Genomic DNA, 14,212 nt, shown 5'->3' on the forward strand with positions numbered 1-14,212 from the left:
AAAATTACTTTAATTCGATTCTTGAGCAATTTATGAGATGTGTGTTATGATCGTGAGTGATATATGATCATATGCGACCGTATTTCATTTTTGGTTTTGATTGAATGATAAATCGTAAGTCAAATGCTTTAGACTTAAAGAAATCGCTCATAGATCCATAATTTCTAATGCAAAGGATACATCAAATGGTTTAATTAATCACTTGGACTTAAAGTCGAAAAATTAATTCTATTGTGATTTTGTCCATATTCGTGTTCTTGGAATATTTAAAATGTGTCTTTGATCAAAATCTCACATGAATCGGTTTAATAATGCAAACTCGGCCTAAAAATAAAAAATTTTAAATTTCAAGACGGTCGGAAATTAGAGTTTACTGGGCGGCCCACTAATGGCTAGTCCGATGACTGGAAATCCGCAAACTAAAGCATTCAACAAATTTCTAATTAACCCAAAATTCTACATATGGGATAATCGAGATGTTAAATTTGGCTAAATTAAATCACTTGACTCCTTTAATGAATTGTACGAACCGATTAACAATCTGTAATCACGTTGACAGTTCAAGAACTGTTAGCCATGCCCTTTTCAAATTCACAATTTCAAAAGCACCGAGATACGTGCAACGTAATCTTGATTTTCATATACACACATATTTACCGATTCGAGAGCGTGACTATCGGTTCTTGTCCTGCCGTAATCTTAGTGTAGGTTTGTGTATAGAATTGGTCAAAACATGGAAAAACAAATTAATCACAAACTCGGCTTAATCAAGCATGGGCAAATAGTCAAGTAGAGGGTTAGGTTCGGTGGGTTTTAGGTGAAAATACTCTTAATATGTAAAAGCCATATTGTCACGATACAAAATAATTTAAAAATATCCCACACATTCAGAACTTGACTACATACATCATGTCTGTCGAGTCCGTTAAAGTAATGCCGAATGGTACATACCCTATCCATCATCCATTTTGTTTGTTTAAGGTAGGAATTGTATGCCAAGATATCTCGGTTAATAATTAGTTAATTCACGTAAATTCGACGATAACAAGAAACTCCATTGTTTGTTTATTTGAGCTTGCTTGTTACATTTTTGCACATGTTTGTTATGCGGATCGAGCCCGATCCTTTAGGACTCGATTCACATTGGGTCCAACGCCCATAACCATCGATCACGGGGTCCAATGCCCCCATACATCGAGTACGCATTTAATTTAATTTTCGGTCTTTTCCAAAACCATACGGTGAGCATGAGTGAAATCATGGCTGAATGCGAACCGACCGGGATTTAGTCATTGTAGCTTGTCATTTATTTATTTGAGAGAACAATGTAAGGGTTTATGATGTTTGTCCTCTTTTAACTTTCATAATATTCGAGAATTTCTTATCCCAAAAAATAATAATAAAAAAAATTCCAGAAATGACACGAGCTGCTGTTGTTTTTGCAAATTTATTCTTAGATTGATTGAAGTAATTCGTTTTGGGCCGTTCGAACGATGGAGCATCGGGCCACAGTGGTCTCTCCAACCAAGCCTCTCCCTTTGTTATTCCCAACTTATTGCATCAGATGCATTCAGCCTTATTTGGACTTAGGTCCGTCAGAAGAACAGGCAGGATTCCGAGCTGTGGTCATGAGTCGCTGTGCTACCGATCTCCTGAACACCACCGACTGATGATTTTCGAGCACTTAGCTCTTAAATAAGCAAGCAAAGCCACCAATCTCACCAAGCATTCAGGTGCTCTGGCTAAACTGCGTTCAGACTCAGATCTGTCAAACGCCTTGTGGGAGTTGTCACAACCCGCAATAACTGCAGCATGCCCTTTTCAAGCGGAGGCTCTTTTGACTATAAGGTCGATACGATCATGTTTCCGACATCGCATCAATCCTCTCGTAAGTGTTGAATAGAGCATGAGAATACAAGCTAACCAACATTGGTTGATTAGTCAAATTCCCATGTCATGAGGAAATTTTCCCGCTGCCATCAATTCAGCATCAGTTTCTGTGTAGCAAAAGGAAAAAAACGACGAAGGAAATTGGTCACTTCCAAAACTCATTCGATGCAATTTATAAACTGTGCTTCATGTGAGTGAATTTAATCTGATTAGAAACTCATTGAAAAAAGTCTAGTGCGAAATTCCAGCAGGAATTAATTTCAATGTAGTCAATATAAGTTAAAAATACCTTGATTAAAAAAAGAAGAAGAAGGGAAAATCGTTCCAAGAGCTGGACCACTATTGACCAAACCTCATTCAAAGCCGTCCCATGATTCAAACTGCTACTTTCAGGTCATTACCTGGTCGAGTAGTATAAAGGGTCGAATTAGTGACTGGTGCCTTAGCTCACTGGTTCAGGTCCCATTGTCGTATCGCTTAGTAAGTCTGTTTGTGCTCCTAGTATGTTACCGTTATTGGCTAAGCACATGTTTCTATCATTTTTCTTCACAAAGGATTTCTTAGCGATTGTGCCATGATATGATGGTATATATGGAGGTTGGTGGGAGACCCGGTATTTTTATTACAAACATGCATATATACTTACATATGCTTTTTTATATATATATATATATATAATACACTTTAGATTGCTGGAGCATGGCATGGACTCCACGTGTGATTTCTTTCCTTTCTTCCTTATTTCTGTTTTGCTTTCTTCCTTTGCTCTGTTTTTGGTTGAGGAAAACGAAAAGAAACAGAGAGAGAGAGAGAGAGAGAGAGGAACATAGTAGAAGGGAAGAGGTGAGAACTCGATCGAGAGTTTGGACTGGATTACGGTAGAGGAGGAAGGAACAAAACCGAGAGGACGACAGGGGAGCGAGAGTTTCGGGGTGACAACAACGAAGAACCAAAGGGATGACGGGCTATGCCGAGAGTATAGGGGTTGGGAAATTTGAACTTATTCCAAGGGTAGAGTTTAGATTGCAATTGGGTAATTAACGAGCTTGCTAGGTATGTATTGTTGAGCTGACGTTGTTCGATTTTCTTCCTTTCCATTCTTTCCCTTGAAATTTGGTAGTAAACGTGGTGTGGAGCAGAGCAAGGATAGGTGATATGCATGAGAATAGAAGGGCATGTATGCTTAGTATATATAGATGGCCTTACATGTACGGTTTTTTTTTTTAGTTGATTGCATTTTCATGTTGTGAATTTAATGGAAATGGGTAGTGGGCTCTTTTAAATCGGAGCAGGAAATAGGATGGACATGTTTGTTAAGCTTGCATTTGTTTCGACAGTTGTTACGTTGTGGAGATTTGGATATCTTTCGCCGGGATATGTACACATGTAAATACATGTATATCTCCTGCTCTTGACTTTTGTTATATATACGTGTATGTCATTTCTTCTCAGGAGTCGGTTTGCTACCTTGCACTAATCTTGATTGGATTAAGATTTTCTATTTTTGTGTGAATTATGCTTGTTAAGTTGAATTTCATCTCGAGAAATTCTTGGATAGATTAAGTTGAAAATAATAAGCACACACACATATATATATATATATATATTTATTTATACTGGATGTTCTAATTATGTATATAATTTATAGGAGCCGAGGAGAATGAGACTATACACCCGGAAGGCTCTACTCGTTGAGTTATCATTTTAGGGGTTTTTGTGTATTTGTAGTATTTTATTTCACTATAGAATGAAACTAAATCTTAAATTAATATATCAATTGTTTGAGTGAGATAAGTTGAATGAAGATAGTATGAGGATTTATTGTAAATGAATTCGATTAATAGTGGTGTGGTGATATTACTGTTTATGGCCATGGGACCACTGATTCGATGAGATACAAAAGAGAGATGTCTAGATTGCTAATTTGGCAGGATACAAAAAGGGACGTCTAGACTTCTACTACCGGAGGATAACGGGCAACCCCCGCTTATGAAAAATCAAATGAAGATTTTTTAGGTATGAGTGTAGTGTCACGGTACCGTCGAAACTTTATTGCAAGAATTGTAACCCTATAGCTATTATTTGTTGCTTAAGAATGAATGTTTTGACTTGTGTAATATTGAATTGGCTGATAAGAGAAAGGCTCAAGGCTGAAAAGTAGTATATATATCATTACAAATTTAGAAGTAAATGATATGATTGTAATTGTTGATTTGAATGCATACTCAAGCTTGATACTTCATTTTATTGTGAAGTTTAATACTCACTGAGATGCAGTTCATCCATGCATATATTTTTCAGATGAGCTAGGAGCTAGACTAGCAGTACGGGAAAATCGTTTTGGACATCGGGGATCAACGTGAAGAATATTGTAGCTAGACCCACTCGTAACATATGTAGTAAGTTCATGTAGTGTGTTATAAATATGTTATAACCTGAAACTTTTATTTAGTAGGTTTATTGAGGATGGTGAAAAGAGTACTATCTTGATATGTATATAGATAATAGAGTTTATTGGATTTGTTACATATATTTTGACTTAACTTTTGATCCCAGCTCTTCACGTGCTCCCCTACTAAACCTCTCAACAGATTGCCCAATGACCTATTAACCACTTCTGTTTGTCCATCTATCTGAGGGTGATACGCCGTACTAAAGTTCAACTGGGTGTTCACCATCTTCCAAAGGCTCCACCAGAAATGACTCAAGAAGTGGGTGTCCCTATTGGAGACAATAGAGACTGGCAGACCATGCAGACGGTATACCTCCCGAAAATACAACTGAGCAACTCGCACAACATCAGTGGTCTTCTTGCACGGAATAAAGTGTGCCATCTTGGAGAACCTGTCGACGACCATATATATAGAATCATTTCCTCTTTGGGTACTGGGCAAGCCGAGGATGAAACCTATATTGATATCCACCCATGGTTGCGAGGGAATCGGCAGGGGCATGTACAACCCCGCGTTAGTTGCTGTACCCTTGGACACTTGACAAACCTTACAGCGTTGCACGTACTTCTCCACTTTTTTACGAATTGTAGGCCAGAAATACGATGACTGGACCAGCTGCAAGGTCCTGTCTCTCCCCACATGACCTTCTCCGTGTAGCTGTCAGCACCCCATTTTGGTCCACTGGCTCTAGGCTATGACATCAACAAGGCTTCCGACTAGGGTTCCACAACTCTAACAAAAAATGACGAGGGCAACATATGGAATTTTGCAGCATACACAATTGATCCCGAAGAGTAAGGCACGAATTATCAATATTCGAACCGAAGGCAGTGGACAAAGGGGAAATCACGTCTCTGTATCATTTTCTTCGGTGAGAACGACTATCTTCGTGGATCCTAGAACTAAGTTCGATATTTTTAGATCAAGGTTTGGTGAGTTGGGGACATTTCAATGCAAAAATCACATCGAGAGCCCTTTCGAGCAAAAAGATAAAATTCGTGGGAGCTGGGGTGCCCAAACAGTGAATACAGCAGCTCGAGCATGGGATTCGACGCATCAATCATGGTCAATCCTGAACCTAAAAGGGTGAATTCCATATGCTTTACCTAGGAAATCGAGTTAGGTTCAATTTGATGGGTCGTTCATTCCAATATTCAATACGGAGAGAGAGTTATGAATTTTTGAGCACACCATGCCCGAAACTGTTAAACCGGGACAGACTCTACCAATCGAGGGAGAAAATCCATAAACAATTCAATTCTTCGCGTTTTCGAGCATGGCCAACGGCATTGGATTCCCAATTCACTGGAGATTCAGAAAATCAAGAAAAAGGGGATGCATTTTTGGCTAGATTAGTACAGAATTAAGGGTCTCTTCACAGATAAGGACCAAATTCCCGGTTCGGGCCAGCTATTGAAGAAAAATTGTTTCGAGAACTTCCCGAGATCGAACGATCTTCAAATGTTACAAGGATGTGCCCAGCTCATGTATGGATCAAGGAAAAATATCACATAGACCGAAAGGTTCATGAGAAATTCAGGAAATTCCGGATGTTCGGGTCATCCCATGGACCAATGGTCACAGCTCTGCCCCTCCTGCCCTTTTTCCCCGCTGCCCCCATTTCCTCTTCGGGTTCTTCTTCTCTTTTCTTTTCTTTTCTTTTTTCGGTGGGTCCAAAAAAAGAAAAAAACCTCCAGCTCACTCTCAGCTGAGGCTCCCTTAGCTGGAAACGAAAAAAAAACCCTAAGGCTGGAGAGAAAAGAAAGATAAAAGAAAACCCTAGAGGCTCCTCCAGCTCGCTCACGCCGCCTCGAGCTCCCTCGGACGACTCCCCCAACACCCTCACAGAGAAATCAGAGAGCAGCAATCCCCTTCTTCTTCAATCTCTCTCTCTCTCGAGCCTTTCCACCATGGCACCGAGCAACAACTTTCCTAGAGCATAAGAGGAGTTAGGTGAACTTCTTTAATCTCAAATGAATTGTTCATGCTTGGGTTGTGTTGTGGAGTGATTATTCGGAATATTGAAGTAGCCTAGCTCAATGTTGACGGTTACATATTAAGCCCGAAGGTGAGGCCGAACTTCAGGATTTTTTTTTTCTCACTCGAATCGGGATGCGTGGGAACGAATTTTAGAACCTGCTGTGACACTTGAGGGTATGGCTGAGATTGCATTAAAGTTTCATTCAATTCATGGCCGATGCACTTGGTTTTGGCTTGGGTGAAATGATGCTGGAGTTATGGGCTGACTTAAGTGATGATCCATGGATGTGTATTAGCATGTTCAACATGATTTTCCGTGATTTAATGCTGCGCGCGTGTATGAGGCTGAGTTATCTGCTGATTGTTCCATTGATTGTGAGTTATTTCATGCAATCTTGAGAATCTTGGAACATATGCATCATATGGGCTGAGTTACGTGGCTCTATGTTGATTATTTCGAGTGTGTTTGACATGGTTTTGATGAGATCGTCCCATCTGAATGCTGGATAGAGTTGTGGGTTGATCCTTGGTCCGCACGAGGTGATTCTAACTTGACTTTTGATGTTTAAAGACCAAGCGTGAGTTAGTGACTTAATTGCATGACAATTCTTGTATGAGTCAGATTTTTTTTTTAGTACGACCTTGAAATCGTTGTATTATATGCAAGCACGTGGCTGATTAAATTTTTATAGTTACTTGGTGGGGTCATCCTTAATCACTTGAAGTGGGCCTCTGTTGAAGCTAGATGCCTTTGGATTTTCTTTTCTCATGTTCCATGACTTAATAGTCTCTTGAAGGTCGATGTGAAGGACATTTACATGCTGATCATCCTCTGTTGAGGGCCTTAAAGGCTCGATTTGGCTGCTTTCGAGTCACTGGATGAGTCGTTATCATGCTTGGATGTCAAAGTATCGATTTTCTTGGCATTTCATGCCATTTTGGATGTTATGAGGACTTTAAAGTCATGATCACATTTGAATTGTGGTCTTGGAGCTCTTCTTGTTTGTTTCATTCTCGATCTCGTTCATAGACCGAACATTTGGTTTTGCTTCGATTCTCCCGTGTTCGTTTCTTGTTTACATATCCCTTCGAGTCTTGGAGTGAAGAGAAGAAATTGAAGAGACGAGAATACAATAAGCCGATGTCGATGGGGCTCGAAGACGGTGTGGAGGTCGATCTAGGCTTAGATCGATCCCGACTTGAAGGCCACCTAGGTCCGTGGTTGTCGCGGGATCTTCCGAGCTGATCAATCCCAGGAATCTCCTAGGATAAGGTATAATTCTTCAATCCTAGTGGCATGTCTAGGACTCCCATTTGATGTGATTGCGTGATACCTCGGGAAATGAATAATAAAGTGGGTCCTATGAACTGTGATGATGAGCGGGGCCATTTCAAACTTGGTTTAATAAACTTTTCAAGTTGTCTTAGATCAGTCCTCGAGATTTTTAGCCAAATTTCCAAATCAGTCCCTGTACTTTCAAAATTACTTTAATTCGATTCTTGAGCAATTTATGAGATGTGTGTTATGATCGTGAGTGATATATGATCATATGCGACCGTATTTCATTTTTGGTTTTGATTGAATGATAAATCGTAAGTCAAATGCTTTAGACTTAAAGAAATCGCTCATAGATCCATAATTTCTAATGCAAAGGATACATCAAATGGTTTAATTAATCACTTGGACTTAAAGTCGAAAAATTAATTCTATTGTGATTTTGTCCATATTCGTGTTCTTGGAATATTTAAAATGTGTCTTTGATCAAAATCTCACATGAATCGGTTTAATAATGCAAACTCGGCCTAAAAATAAAAAATTTTAAATTTCAAGACGGTCGGAAATTAGAGTTTACTGGGCGGCCCACTAATGGCTAGTCCGATGACTGGAAATCCGCAAACTAAAGCATTCAACAAATTTCTAATTAACCCAAAATTCTACATATGGGATAATCGAGATGTTAAATTTGGCTAAATTAAATCACTTGACTCCTTTAATGAATTGTACGAACCGATTAACAATCTGTAATCACGTTGACAGTTCAAGAACTGTTAGCCATGCCCTTTTCAAATTCACAATTTCAAAAGCACCGAGATACGTGCAACGTAATCTTGATTTTCATATACACACATATTTACCGATTCGAGAGCGTGACTATCGGTTCTTGTCCTGCCGTAATCTTAGTGTAGGTTTGTGTATAGAATTGGTCAAAACATGGAAAAACAAATTAATCACAAACTCGGCTTAATCAAGCATGGGCAAATAGTCAAGTAGAGGGTTAGGTTCTGGGTTTTAGGTGAAAATACTCTTAATATGTAAAAGCCATATTGTCACGATACAAAATAATTTAAAAATATCCCACACATTCAGAACTTGACTACATACATCATGTCTGTCGAGTCCGTTAAAGTAATGCCGAATGGTACATACCCTATCCATCATCCATTTTGTTTGTTTAAGGTAGGAATTGTATGCCAAGATATCTCGGTTAATAATTAGTTAATTCACGTAAATTCGACGATAACAAGAAACTCCATTGTTTGTTTATTTGAGCTTGCTTGTTACATTTTTGCACATGTTTGTTATGCGGATCGAGCCCGATCCTTTAGGACTCGATTCACATTGGGTCCAACGCCCATAACCATCGATCACGGGGTCCAATGCCCCCATACATCGAGTACGCATTTAATTTAATTTTCGGTCTTTTCCAAAACCATACGGTGAGCATGAGTGAAATCATGGCTGAATGCGAACCGACCGGGATTTAGTCATTGTAGCTTGTCATTTATTTATTTGAGAGAACAATGTAAGGGTTTATGATGTATATTTATTCATGTAATAATCCCGGTCGGAGAGTGGACGGTTCAAGTGTCTCTTCGAATTTACGGTGTCAAAACGGGCGAGTCGAGTGCAACTCTAAATCATGCGGTAAATAAATAAGATGGCAAGCCTAGAAAGCTAGAGTACCGAAAGGGCGTGTGGGATATAGGCCCACACGTAATAGAACCCCCGAATTCAGAATTTCTGATTCCGTACAAGACCATTGCCTTAGCATACTAGGTGTATCCATACCCCTAGACCCAGGCGACTCACTGGCCCTCGACCTTCGGGTCGTAAACAGATAGTGGCGACTCCTTCTCACGTGCGTCCGCCGCGCGTCCCCGAGAAGGTGGACACTCCCAAGCCGCGTTGCATTTAGGCACGCGCATGCGTGTCCCGACGAGACGAAATTCGGGTGCGCACAGTAGCTGCTGAATAATGTGGGCTCGCAAACTACAATCAGGAATACAGAGCTGATTTCCCCTGAAAAGAAAACCGTCCTGCAACACGTATTCTGTTCTTTCTCCAGCCCGAACTTTAGCTAGCGTCACAGAAAAATAGAGGTCAACTTCAAGCAACTCAGCAAAAGAACTACAACCAGGTACCTCAACCGTCATCTTGCTCAGAATGCTACGCCTCCGACTAAGAGCATCTGCAACGCGATTAATGACTCCGCTCTTGTGCTTTACCACGAATGTAAAATGTTCCAGGTAAGCCACCCATGATGCATGACGAGCTGACACCTTATCTTGGCTATGGAGGTGCTTCAGGGCCTCGTGGTCGATATACAAAATGAACTCCTTGTGAAAAAGGTAATGTCGCCAATGCTTCACCGCCTGCACTACAACATAGAATTCCACGTCGTAGGTGTTGTATCTCACCTTCGCCCCCGTCAGCTTCTCGTTGAAGAAAGCAATTGGCCTACTGTTTTGGCTCAAGACTACTCCAATCCCCACCTTTGATGCATCAGAATGCAACTCAAAGGGCTGCTGAAAATCAGGCAGGACAAGAATCGAGGCGGTTGTCAAACGTTCCTTAATCTTCTGGAATGCCGTTTCTGCCCCCTCAGTCCACTCGAATTTGCCTCCCTTCATGCAGTCAGTTAAGGAAGCCATAATACTACTGAAATGAGGAATAAACCGCCTGTAGAAAGAGGCTAACCCATGGGCCTGACTTCAGTAATGCTTGTTGGTCTAGGCCACTGCTTGACTGCCTCGACCTTGGACGAGTCAACCGTCAAACTATCAGCAGCAACAACATAACCAAGAAAAAGAACTTCTGAACTCATAAAAACACATTTCTTCAACGCCGTATATAGTTTCTCGCGTCGAAGGACAGAGAGGACTTCTCGCAAGTGGGCCAAGTGTTGCTCGGGTTCGGCGCTGTAGATCAAGATATCATCAAAATACACAACCACACACCGACTAATGAAAGGCCGCAGAATCTGGTTCATCACTCTCATGAACGTACTCGGTGCATTCGACAGCCCAAATGGCATTACTAGCCATTCATATAACCCCTCCCTAGTCTTGAATGCGATCTTCCATTCATCTCCAACACGAATCCGAATCTGGTGATAGCTGTTCTTCAAGTCCAGCTTCGTAAAAATCCTGGCACCACTCAGCTGGTCAAGCAGATCATCCAAGCGAGGAATGGGAAAACGATACCTGACCGTTATCTTATTGATGACTCGACTGTCTACACACATACACCATGATCCATCCTTCTTAGGCATTAGAAGTGCTGGGATAGCACACGGGCTCATACTCTCCCGAATAAACCCTTTCGATATCAGCTCCTTCACCTGTCTCCTTAACTCTTCATGTTCAGCCGGGCTCATCCTGTAGTGTGGTTTGTTCGGAAGGGCTGCACCAGGCTGCAGGACGATATGGTGCTGGATGTCCCGCAAGGGTGGTAGACCATTTGGCAGCTCCTCAAGAAAGACATCCTAAAATTCTTTCAGGATCGGTAAGGACTCACAAGACGTAAGACCCTCCTCCACAACCTCCTTGCCCACGAGAGCAAACATAAACTCTGCATCATGCAACTCCTCCTGAAATCGGGCAAGGGACAGCAAGTTGGTTGTGGTAACCGGATTCGCAGGTCCGGGCTCGATAGCATCCCTACCTCTGTTCGGTACTAGTACAATCTTTAATCCCTTATGCGTGAAGCTGTATTTATTGGTCCATTCATCATGGTTCACGCTCCTATCAAAATGCCAGGGCCTTCCCAACAACAAGTGACACGCGTCCATCATGACAACATCGCACCACACAGAGTCCCTATACCGAGGGCCAATAGAGAAGGTAACCAGCGCGTGCTTCAACACACTCACTTCACCTCCTTTCTTCAGCCATGCTAGCTTGTAAGGTTTAGGATGTGGCTCACTTCGTAGGCTCAACTTCTGCACGGCCTCAGTAGATACGATGTTCTCGCAGCTGCCTGAGTCTATCATGAAACGACAGACTTTATTCCCGATGGTGCAGGTGGACTGGAAGATGTTGTTACGCAGCCAGTCTTCGTCCGTAGCTCTCGAGGTCATACAAGACCTCCTTACCACCAGATTGGGCACTCCATTTCCAGTCACAATTTCTTCCTCCTCGTCAAACTCGACCTCTCCATCGCCTCCAGCTACATAAACTGCGTCATCAGACAATTCCTCTTCAATAAACATCGCCCCCATTTTCCCCTTTTCTGCACTCAGATTATCGATGCCCGGGCTCTCCACACTTGAAGCATTTCGCCCCGCTACTGCTCGGCCCAATGTTGGCAGGCCTCATCGGACGTCCAGGAGCAGCACTACTACCGCCAGCTCGGACGGCCCCACCGGTTCCTGCAACGGCAACACCTCCATCGAACACCCCGCTGCCCGCTCGCTTTTGCTGTCTTTCGATAATCAAGGCCTTCTGATGGGCGAAAGACACGTTAATAGGGTCGAACAAATTAACCATGTCCTGTAGCTGCACTCTCAGCCCGCCAATATATCTCGCCACCAGTTGATCTTCGGTTTCCTGAAGCTCGTTACGAGCGACCAATTGGTAGAGCTCGTTAGTGTAATTATCCACCGACCTACTACCCTGCCTCAAGTTCTGCAGGCGTTGGTACATGATCCTTTGAAAATTATAGGGTAGAAAGGTAGCCTTCATCTTTTTCTTCATCTTTTCCCACGACGTGATCTTCGGTTTGCCCATCCTACTACAGATAAGTTTCACCTGTTGCCACCATGCCGACGCCCTACCACGCAACCGAGTCGCCACAAGCTATACCTGCTTGGTCTCAGGTACCCCCTTGAACTCCAAAACCTCTGCTACCGTTGCTACCCAATCTAGAAACTCTTATGGCTGCAAACCCCCTTGGAATTCAGGAATATCGGTCCGAATGCTCGTCTCCTATCGCTGCCTGTCTTCCTCGATTGGGCCTCTTTGCTGTCTTCGTGGAATATCAGCAAAAAAATTCTCCCTTTTCGACTCTGCTTCAGTTTCCTTTCGATCAAGGTCAGAATTCGGATTAGAGTTTATCCGATTCTGATTCTCCATAAGTGCAGCCATCTGCTGTGTTAGCTGCTCCACCATACGATCCAGCCTCCGATCCCTCTGCTGATCCCTCTGATCCAGCTGATCCAGCCTCTGCTCCAGATGTCGCAGATTTTCACGATCATGACCATCTTCCACACGATCCCTCCTCCTAGGCGGCATCGTTGATCCAAGAATGAATGCAGCTTTGATACCAATTGACGCAGCGTACAACGCAAGTAACCGTCATAGACCCGTTGATTCGCGCACGAATACCGGAACTATGACCTTCTATATCTGTTGATTCTACGAATACCAAGAAATAGGCATCAAACTCGAATCGATCCGAGATTGAACAAAGCACGAAAGTTCTGAATTTTATTGATAATCCAAAAGATGACTCCTTCAGCCCTCACAAAACTTAAATAGGGTTTAAGAAAACCTAAATTGCATAAAAAGAACTAAAATTTCCTAAAATTGCAAAATCACCCTAATTAACATAAATTGCCTGTTTGGGGCCCTGAACGAAGGAATTTGCCTTAAATATCGAAAAATCACAGCAAAGCTGTATGTTTTGCTCCGGATGCCATTTCCTTCAAAATAGGGTCGTCAGAACATAATTTTCTCCAGGTACCGACTTGCCAGGTCTTCTGCCGCATCAACTCGACACTTTTTCGAATATATGTACCTATACATACATATGCTATTATATATATATATATATATATATATATATATATTATATACGCGGTTGAAGAAGGAACCAAAAAAAAAAAGGGCCCCATGTGGCTCTCTTCCTCCCCAAGCAACCCATTTCCACCGCCATTGACTTCTCCTTTTCTTTCTTGCTCTGTTTTGAGAGGGAGAAAGAGAGGAAGAAAGAGAGAAAAAAAAAGAGAACGAGAGAATGAGAGAGAGAGAGGAGTGAGTGGAGTTGAGGAGACCCATTAGAGAAGAAGAAGAGGAAGAAGACTAAGTTTGGAGTTCTTCATTTGTAAGTTGATTGTCTATGATTTAAATATTCATATTCACTAGGTTTGGCATAGGTTATGGCTCTCCTTGCATTCATCTCAGCTTGTTCAGGTTTGAGAAGTGTAGTTGCTATAATTTGGTTAGTTTTCTCCTAGCTGATGTCAATTGAGTTGGACATATTGGGAGTTAGTCCTATTTGTTTGTTGGAATGAGTTTGGTCACCCATATGAGCTTAATAATTAAGTCTTGAGGCAGGGGGCAAATGTATTGATTGAATTAGTAGGTTTCTAATGCATATATATGTCTTAGTGAAAATGGATCGTACTAACGGAAATTTGTATGCTCTTTGGCTAAGTTGACTTGTTGTGATTGAGAATCGGGTATGTATGAAATTGATTTGAGAATTTATCTATTGCTTTATTCCGATTCGCTTGTAATTTTGAGTCCCTTGTATTTATATTATTATATGCATGCATGGTGGAAGGTGTATGAGCGTGCTGGGAAAAACACTTTAGAATCCTTTGATTTGTTTTACTTGCTTGAGGATGAGTTCTTTGAATTTCATTTCCAGCCTTTTTACTAACTAG

At 41.6% G+C, this 14,212-nt stretch overlaps 1 long non-coding RNA gene across 1 annotated transcript; it reads left to right on the forward strand.

Moving 5' to 3' along the window:
- Positions 1 to 2,625: 2,625 nt before the first annotated feature.
- Positions 2,626 to 4,420, forward strand: LOC116211450. Its single transcript, XR_004157678.1, has 4 exons — positions 2,626 to 2,943; positions 3,539 to 3,606; positions 3,822 to 3,906; positions 4,192 to 4,420. It is a non-coding gene; the product is annotated as an uncharacterized LOC116211450 (long non-coding RNA).
- Positions 4,421 to 14,212: the final 9,792 nt, after the last annotated feature.

This window comes from Punica granatum, chromosome 6, assembly GCF_007655135.1.
Source record: "Punica granatum isolate Tunisia-2019 chromosome 6, ASM765513v2, whole genome shotgun sequence".
NCBI lineage: Eukaryota > Viridiplantae > Streptophyta > Magnoliopsida > Myrtales > Lythraceae > Punica > Punica granatum.